Source organism: Dasypus novemcinctus, chromosome 15, assembly GCF_030445035.2.
Source record: "Dasypus novemcinctus isolate mDasNov1 chromosome 15, mDasNov1.1.hap2, whole genome shotgun sequence".
Classification (NCBI taxonomy): Eukaryota; Metazoa; Chordata; class Mammalia; order Cingulata; family Dasypodidae; genus Dasypus; species Dasypus novemcinctus.
The window spans coordinates 398,167-407,787 of NC_080687.1; the positions used below are offsets into that span (position 1 = coordinate 398,167).

General features: G+C 62.3%; 1 long non-coding RNA gene across 1 annotated transcript; it reads right to left on the reverse strand.

Moving 5' to 3' along the window:
• Positions 1–928: 928 nt before the first annotated feature.
• LOC139436519 (uncharacterized) lies at positions 929–8,376 on the reverse strand. Its single transcript, XR_011645773.1, has 3 exons — positions 8,031–8,376; positions 5,370–7,475; positions 929–2,847 (listed from the first exon to the last, which is right to left on the reverse strand). It is a non-coding gene; the product is annotated as an uncharacterized lncRNA (long non-coding RNA).
• Positions 8,377–9,621: the final 1,245 nt, after the last annotated feature.

Sequence of the window (9,621 nt, forward strand, 5' to 3'; positions counted from 1 at the left end):
TGTCTCTCGTTGTTGAAGGAAATCTCCTCAGCGGATTATAGACGTCGTCAGCCATAGATGCAATCGATTGATGATTTACACCCACGAATGAGCTTCACAGCAACAATTAGGCCAGTGCTTGCCTGACCAAGCAGCGGTCACCGTCACCCGTCCAGGCTGACACATGAACTTCACCTCACACCCGTCTTTGCGCCTCCTGCCCTTTGGGCTCCCTCCCCGCGGCCGGCACGGCCCCTCCTCCCTCCAGGCCTCAGGCCCTTGTGGCCGCTCAGTGGGACGTCCCTGACCACCCAACCCAAATTAGCAGCCTCCGTCCCGGTGCGCGTCACCCTTCCCTGCTTTAGTTTTCTTCCTAGTACTTACCACCTCTTGGTCTATGTTTTGCTCATTTTTTAGTTATTTGTTACCATCGTGTTAGTTTGAGGCTGGAAAATCATGTCCGCTCCTGTGGCTGTGACCCTGTTGCCCACGGATTTCTTTCGATGAGGTCACTTCAGTAGGGCGTGGCCCAGGGTGGGTTTTAATCTTCCCACTGGAGTCCTTTACAAACGGGATGAATACGAAGAAAGACACAGGGGGAAGCCACAGGAGCAGAGAGACACCCACGAGAGCAAGGAGCTGAAGTCAGTGGATCCAGGCCAGAGGAGGCCAGAGGCTGAAGCCACCGAACCTGGAAGAGAAGACCAGGGAGAGACCAGCAGACTCCCCACGTGCTGCGCTTCCGGGAGGAAGCATCGCCCGGTGGTGCTTGATGGGGCGCGCTCACAGCCTCAGACTGGAAGCGTGTGACTTAGTAAATCCCCACGGTGAAAGGCAGCCTGGGCAGGCATGTTGCTTTCGGCACCATCCAGCACAGCAGGGATTTTCATCTAGTTTTGCTCGTCTTCCTTATTTTCTTTCGGGTGCATGCCTGCATGCTTCTTTCAGGTTTGAGAATATCTTCAGAGCCACATTTCTTCTTGATGTATGATGCGGCTTCACTTCCCCTTCTGACAAAGCAATTTTCCTTTGAATTGAGTGTGTCTTCTGTGTATCTCAACCAGGATCTCCTGCCCAATTTGGGGGTACAAGTGAAGCTGTGTTCACTAACCCATTCCTCTTGAGTATTACTGAGAAATGCACGTTAATATTGAAAGCTGTTGATACTGCTTCTGACCTGTGGCTATTTGTAATTTTGAGTTGAATATTGGCTGCTTCTCCTTCCATCACTCTCCTTTCCGTTTGAGACGCTGCCCTCCACGTCACATCTGCAATCCTTCTTCTTCCTCTCCCACACCTGCTTCGTATTCTGCTTGCTCTCCCTCCTCCAGAGTATTCTGCTGACATTTTGAAATCTTTTACCTTAGAAGCTGGAAAAAAATTTTGAGGTTGAAGCCTGGTGTCATTAGCAGTTTTTATGGATGGGATAAATCAGTTTTTTATTTGTGTAGATTTTATGACCCCGCTTTCAAAACGCACAACTGTAAAGAACCATATATTGGAAAATGTCTCTGTCGGCACACATCACCTAGTCCATCAGGTAACTCACCTATTAATTACTTTCCTAGCACTTGAGGACCTGAAAGTGGCTGGCAAAGGTATTAAAAACTGATTCAGGACAGTTTGCATTTGCACATATTTTAAATGCACATTTAAAATGATTTCCTCCTTTTACGTGTGTTGGTTATTATTCCTTGCTGGGTAATGGTGTGACAGGGTGATGTGGTTAATGCAATAATAGGGTCTTCCATCACTTTTATGAGACATTTGCCTCCTTTTATGTAACGCCCAATTGACAGTTGCCCCACCATTCCTCCTCAGCGGAACTGCTATTAAATGGAATTTATGGCCAGCGCTTTTTAAGTCAGTTAAATGACATGAAATGTAAATCTAATTTAAATCTTTTCTCTCCCTGGAAAATCTCATTTCAGAAGACATGTGTTTGTGCAGTCGAGCTAGCGTGTGGTAGGCGGCGTGTGTGCAGCTCTCGCTGTCACGGGCACACCTGTGTGGTCTGGAAGCTCCGGCCCTCGTCCTTGGGGAACGTGCTCCTGTTGGCCCGGCGCTCCGTCTGTCCTCTGTCCTGCGCTCGCTGTCCGTCAGCCCGGAGCACTGTCTTCTCTGCTGGGCTGTAAGCTCCATGAGGACAGTGATTTTGCTTTGTTCACAGATGCACTCAATAAATATTTGTTGAAGGTGCTAATCAGTCAATACCCTGACTGCATTGCACTTGCTGTTTTTGTGATTTTGATGCAGTTTTTTTATCCTCTCCGACCTGTGGATCTTCACTCTCCACCTACGGAGCTTTGTGATGAAGCCCAAGAAAGACGCTTCCTTTCCTGCTGTCTACACAGGGGACGAGCCCCTCTGCCGCTGCCTCCACGCGGTGGGGCGGGGGCTCCCAAGGCACCAGGGGCCTCGCGGCTGCCATGCCTGTCCAGTCGGGTCCAGTCGCCCAGCTTCCTGAGGGCTGGCGGGGTGCGGGTTCTGGGCGGGCAGCCGACTTTGGGTTATTTGGAGCAGGGTCTCACCCGAGGCGCAGAGGCCAACGCCCCCATCCTCTGCGGCGAAGGCTCAGGACTAAGGGGTGGGCGTTTGCCCCGCCCTCTGGAGCCGCAGAGCTGAGCGGGGCCTTTGGGCTGGGGTGTGAATCTGCCCAAGCCCAGTTCCGGCAGTGCAGGGGCCTGGTCGCCTCGCTGGCTGGTTGCCGGCACGCCAGCACCTCACCTCCCTTCACCCAGCAGTCGTCCCTGAGCTCTGAGCGTGGTCCGTGGTCAGCAGCTCCGCTAAGGTCAAGTTGTTCCTTCTTGCTTCTCGTTGACTCTACTTATGGAGGTGTAAACCTGAAGCTTACACACTTGTGGGATCCTTTTTAAGAAAAAGAATACAAAATTAAAAATTAGGAATGAACATAAACATTTACTTGGAAGGAATAAAGAAATCACAGCAAACTCCCAGAGGTTTAGAGAGTCATCCCTCTGAGCTCTTGTCAGCGTGCTTGCCAGAAATGCCTTCTTAGGAATATTTCCCTCTTGTAAACTGATTTTCCCTCCCCATCGAGAACACTCTAACGTCCCAGCAACTCTAGGGCATGCTCCACTAGTTTCACATTAAAACTTACCTGATTTGACAATGGTCCTGAGAACCCGAGAAGGCCCTAGAAAGGAGTGGGTGGGAATGGGTGGAAAGACAGAAAGAGAACGAGCTTCCCACCCAGGTAGGCCAGAGGCCCATTGAAACAACGAGGGCCCCAATTAGAAGCCAGTGTGGACGTGCTGGGACCCCACCCTGCGGGCAGCTTCCTTCTGGGCCTGCGTGGGCCGGCCTGCAGCGTCTCCTGTGACCAGGGCTTGGGGCCACCGCCTTCCTCTTTCAGGCTGCCCCGGGATCGAGCCTCAGGCATATTCGGGGTGGACAGATTCCCACACTGTACTTGTTGGCTACCTGTCAACTGTCCCTTCTCTCTTTATTTCTCCTTTACTCACTGGCCATCTTCTCAGAGAGAAGCAATAGTGAGTGTCGAGGCCCTTTGCCCTCCTCTGAAGCCTGAAGACAAGCTCTGCGGGCCATTTCAGGCTCACTGAGCGTCATTTGTCCTTCCTCTCTGAGCCTTGTGGCTCCTTCGTGGGTCTTGGAGACCACTTCTGCGTCAGGCACCACAGGGTCTCTAAGCCCAAGGCCTTGACCTGCAGGCAGGGGCGACGGCAACCAGGGAACGAGGAGAGGGCGGGCGCGGAGCCCCAGAGGGCAGGCGCGGAGGCACTGAGGGCGGGCGCGGAGCCTCAGAGGGCGGGCGCGGAGCCCCAGAGGGCGGGCGCGGAGCCCCAGAGGGCAGGCGCGGAGGCACTGAGGGCGGGCGCGGAGCCCCAGAGGGCGGGCGCGGAGCCCCAGAGGGCAGGCGCGGAGGCACTGAGGGCGGGCGCGGAGCCCCAGAGGGCGGGCGCGGAGCCCCAGAGGGCAGGCGCGGAGGCACTGAGGGCGGGCGCGGAGCCCCAGAGGGCAGGCGCGGAGGCACTGAGGGCGGGCGCGGAGCCTCAGAGGGTAGGCGCGGAGGCACTGAGGGCGGGCGCGGAGCCCCAGAGGGCAGGCGCGGAGGCACTGAGGACGGGTGCGGAGCCCCAGAGGGCAGGTGTCCTGAGGGCGGGCGCGGAGCCCCAGAGGGCAGGTGTCCTGAGGGCGGGCGCGGAGCCCCAGAGGGCGGGCGCGGAGCCCCAGAGGGCAGGCGCGGAGGCACTGAGGGCGGGTGCGGAGCCCCAGAGGGCGGGCGCGGAGGCACTGAGGGCGGGCACAGAGCCCCAGAGGGCAGGCGCGGAGGCACTGAGGGCGGGTGCGGAGCCCCAGAGGGTGGGCGCGGAGCCCCAGAGGGTGGGCGCGGAGCCCCAGAGGGCAGGTGTCCTGAGGGCGGGCATGGAGCCCCAGAGGGCAGGTGTCCTGAGGGCAGGCATGGAGCCCCAGAGGGTGGGCGTGGAGGCACTGAGGGCGGGCATGGAGGCCCTGAGGGCCGGTGCGGAGCCCCAGAGGGTGGGCGCGGAGCCCCAGAGGGCAGGTGTCCTGAGGGCGGGCATGGAGCCCCAGAGGGCAGGTGTCCTGAGGGCGGGCATGGAGCCCCAGAGGGTGGGCGCGGAGCCCCAGAGGGCAGGTGTCCTGAGGGCAGGCATGGAGCCCCAGAGGGTGGGCGTGGAGGCACTGAGGGCGGGCATGGAGGCCCTGAGGGCCGGTGCGGAGCCCCAGAGGGTGGGCGTGGAGCCCCAGAGGGCGGGTGTCCTGAGGGCGGGCATGGAGCCCCAGAGGGCGGGCGCGGAGCCCCAGAGGGCGGGCGCGGAGCCCCAGAGGGCAGGTGTCCTGAGGGCGGGCATGGAGCCCCAGAGGGCGGGCGCGGAGCCCCAGAGGGCGGGAGCGGAGGCCCAGAGGGTGGGCGCGGAGCCCCAGAGGGCGGGTGTCCTGAGGGCGGGCATGGAGCCCCAGAGGGCGGGCGCGGAGCCCCAGAGGGCGGGCGCGGAGCCCCAGAGGGCGGCCGTGGAGGCACTGAGGGCGGGCGTGGAGCCCCTGACAGTGGGCATCGGGATGTCCTGAGGTGGCTGGAGGACGGCAGCACACCCCTGACTCGGAGCCAACGACGTGTCACGAGGAAAGTTAGAAGACAGGGGAGGGGGCTACGGGAATCCGGCGGGGAAGGGCCCAGGGGGTTCTGTGCTCTTGGTGGAGGGGGCACGTTGCACGGGGCCGGAGGCGTGTCAGCAGGCAGGATGGGCTGGGCGCACGGGAGAGGATGCCGAGTGGAAAGGGTGCAGCGGAGGGAACGAGAAAGCCCCCACCGGGGGAATGGCCGGGGGCCTGGCCGCGCCTCCTGGGTGGTTTGGAAGTGAGCATGGGGCGCGGGGCTCACCCACCTCTGAGCGAGAAGACCGGAGTGGCCCCAGGCGCTGCAGCTCGCCCACTGACTGGCTGGGAGGCTCACGAAGGCGGGAGCTGTCTGAGCGGGGCCCTGGGGTGCCCTGGAGCCCCGAGGAGGCCGGGGTGGGCCGGCCACCGGTGCCAGCAAGAAACCTCGCCCGGGGCAGGAGCACCGCGAAAGCCGCTCTGCTCCCACAGTGGACGCGCCCATGCAGGGCACCGGACGCCTGCCCAAAGGAGGCGCGAGAATTCAGGTACTGGAGCGATAATCACCACGAAGGGTGAAGAGCCAGCACGGGAGAGAGAAACGGGACGGGATGGAAGACTGTAGCAGGCAGGGAAGGCTTCACGGCAGGTGGACACCGAGGGAATGCATCGGAGCAGGGAAGCCGGGAGGACCAGCCCCCGCAGAGGAGAGCAAGCCGGCGTGGACGGAGGGCACAGAGGAGGTGGCTGGGGCAGGTGGGGGGGCCCACGGGGTCCAGGAGAAACAGTGGGAAAGCACTAGACGGTTAGAGCGAGGCGGGCGCAATCCGTGTATTCTGAGAAAAGCGCTTAGCGGACGGGGTGGAGGGAGAGCACAGACAGAAGAACCCTGTGGAAGTTAGAAGAGGCAGCTGGTGGTGTGGACAAGGTTTAGGGGTGACAGAAGTGCATGGCTGCAGTTAGGAAATTTGGGGTATCCACCATAAAATGTTAGATTAGTGTGGCCATAGATAAAATGCGGATGACAATGCTTCACAGCGTGCGAAGCCCTGTTCTCCTCTCTGGTATCAGCGTAGCCTTGTTCAGGGGTCAGTGAGGGAAACGGAGGCTTTAAGCGTGGGGGTACGTGAAGCAGCGCTTCCATGGAGGGCGCCAGGCAGCTGTAGCACATGCAAGGGGCGGGGGAGGCGGCTGCGGCACATTAACAGAGCGGTGGGAGGAGGCTACACACATGCACGGGGCGGGGGAGGTGGCTGCAGCACATGCACGGGGCGGGGGAGGGGGCTGCAGCACATGCACGGGGCGGGGGAGGCGGCTGCAGCACATGCACGGGGCGGGGGAGGCGGCTGCAGCACATGCACGGGGTGGGGGAGGCAGCTATGCACATGCACAGGGCGGGGGAGGCGACTGCAGCACATGCACGGGGCGGGAGAGGCAGCTATGCACATGCACAGGGCGGGGGAGGCGGCTGCAGCACATGCACGGGGCGGGGGAGGCGGCTATGCACATGCACAGGGCGGGGGAGGCGGCTGCAGCACATGCACGGGGCAGGGGAGGCGGCTGCAGCACATGCACGGGGCGGGGGAGGCGGCTATGCACATGCACAGGGCGGGGGAGGCGGCTGCAGCACATGCACGGGGCAGGGGAGGCGGCTGCAGCACATGCACGGGGCGGGGGAGGCGGCTATGCACATGCACAGGGCGGGGGAGGCGGCTGCAGCACATGCACGGGGCAGGGGAGGCGGCTGCAGCACATGCACGGGGCGGGGGAGGCGGCTATGCACATGCACAGGGCGGGGGAGGTGACTGCAGCACATGCAAGGGGCGGGAGAGGCGGCTATGCATATGCATGGGGCGGGGGAGGCGACTGCAGCACATGCATGGGGCGGGGGAGGAGGCTGCGGCACATGCACGGGCAGGGGAGGCGGGTGCAGCACATGCACAGCGTAGGGGAGGGGGCTGCAGCACATGCACGGGGCCGGGGCAGGGGAGGGGGCAGCAGCACAAGCACAGGGTGGGGGGAGGTGGCTGCAGCACATGCACGGGGCAGGGGCAGGCGGCTGCAGCTGTCCGCGCCACAGCTCTCCCGTCACATCTGGGGCCTCCACCGAGACCCTCGACTTGGGCTAGTGGCGATGCCGAGGCCGGCACCCGCAGGAGCAAGTTGTCCAGAGAAGGGCTCAGGCAGCCCAGGAGCGCCTGAGTCGGGTGTAGAGGGGCGCGTTTTCCCTCCTAGTGGTTGTAGACGTTGAAGGACATGAAGTCGTCAACCCGGAAAACATGGAGTTTTCGTTCCAGGTGACCCGTAAGGACGTCGGGGACGGGCTGGGCAGACTTAGGGGGCCGCCGCTTCCTCCCGGGCTGCAGGTGGACCTCACCTGGATCCCCAGGTCTTGTCTGGAGGGAGGAACGGTCGGGTGTCATTCCCTGCTCCCACATCTGCCAAACAGGCAAAAGCGAGACTGGGACTGCGAAAGCCAAGGGCGGAGTGTGGGGCCCTTGGAGGCCAGGAAAGGCCGTTTCCTCGGCCTGCGTCTCCGTCCCTGAGCGTCCACGAAGCCACCGCGGCCCTGTCCCCAGCACGTTCCCTGCTGCTGGCTTCACAAGTCGCTGCTTTCAGAACAGCGGGCGCTCCCGGCAGGGTGGTGGGGCCGCCCCGGGCAGCCGGCCAAGGACCCGCCCCACAAGCCCGGCTGGAAGCCTGGGCTGCGCCCCCAGGGCCTTGCTCTCAAGGTCCCTTGGAGGCCCCTCGCCCAGCGCCTGCGGGCCCAGCCCGGGGGCCTCAGTCCGGGGCCTCAGGCCAAGCCCTCGGCCCGCGGGGATGAAGGAGCAGGGGCACTCGACCGAGATTCCAGCTATCCTAGGTTGGCGAAGGCCCCGGCTTGGGAACGTTCAGGAAGCAGCCCCAGGGATGCCGGCCTTTCCCACCCCCTGAGACCCAGGGACGCAAACCTCCCCGGGACGTGGGCTGGCCAGGGCTGATGGGAGCGGCCTCCTAGCGGCCACAGGTCCTTCGTGGGCCTGATGTTGGGACGCCGGGTCTGCAGTAGCAGTTCTGGACTTCACAGGTGAAAAGCGTGGAGTGGGAGATGATGCTCTTCAGTTTCTGCAAATGAAAAAACCAGCTTCCCAGCACCGGCTCTGAGGAGCCCGGAGGCGCCGCGGCCCTCCCGGAGCGCGAGCCGGGAGCACGAGCCGGGAGGTGCCGACGCCCATCGGCCAGCAGCCTCGGCCTCCCCTGGCCGGGAAAGCGCGGTCTGGCGTCTGAGACCGGCGTCGGGAAGGCAAGGCGCTGCCCTCCGCGGCGGTCACCTCACCCCTTGGGCGGGTGCTGTGGCCTCGGGGCTCCCGTGGGTGAGCGGCTGGACCTGGGGCCCCTGAGGCAGCGGCCCTGAGGCGCGTCCTGGCCAGTCGCCGCCTTGGGCTGTGCCTCGGGCCCCTCCTCCAGAGGGTGAGGTCCCTGCCGGGTTAAACCCTGCAGGCCTGAGGCCTCGGGCCCTCTCCCTCTCCGGGCCGGTGACCTCAGCGAGCAGGCAGTTTGCAGCGCCGAGCCAAGTCCTCGGAGCGATCACAGAAGCAGGACAAGTACATTTTGTTTCTGCGACTCAACCCAGAGGACAGCGAGCTCCCCAAACGTGTGCCAAATGTGCTTGCGCAACCCCAGCGGCGCTTGCAAAATGTGGCTCAAGAATTTGCCAAGGTTCAGCTTCTTTGGGAAGGAACATACGTGGATGGCAGGACTGCTGTGGCCAGATGCGCCAATCTGAGTTTGGGGCCCAAATGTCGGAAGGGTCAGGGGCCTAAGAGGCAGATCTGCTCGTCTGGATGGAGCTGCTGCTGCGTGAGCACCCTGCGGGGACACGGCCTCAGGGACACCCAGTGCAAGGCGGCCGGGGCGATGAGCTTGGAGAAGAGCAAGCAAACCTCCCAGCCTGGCTGCTGTGCCCAAGCCTCCGCTTGGCCTTCCTGCAGCCTGCGGTTCAGAAGCCTCGGGCTGCAGCCAGGAGCCACACACAGAGGTAGAGCTGTTGAGAATGAAGATGCTGCTTGCACACATGGCCTCACAACCTGCTCGTCTTGGGAGAAGGCAAGGACTATTGAAGCAGGCGTGTGGAAGTGACCAAAATATTAAGGGCAAACGTTTGGGATGTCTGGAGACCAATTTTATATAATAAACTCATACAGTTCACAGAACAGGTCCCGTCTCAGCTTTGTAAAGGGGGCAACTTTACACAGTGCAGAGCAAAGACCTGAGAGGTCGGGTGACGTGCTCAAGATTACACAGCGAGCGCATTCCAGAATCAGGAGGAAAGCCCTCCTGCTAGGCTGGCTCCCGGCCTGGAGCTGGGAAGGTGGAGGTGCCGTGCCCACGACCCGCCTGCCTCAGTGGGCGTCGAGGCGTGGCCCGGGACCAGCAGGCACAGCGCCTCATGGGCCCAGGGCTTCTCGCCAGGCTCTGCGTTTTTGCAAGCCCCCAGGTGGCCTGGGCTTCGGTCCTCGCCTGGCCTTGTGCCGGAGCCGCTTGGCAGGCAGGGGCCTGTGG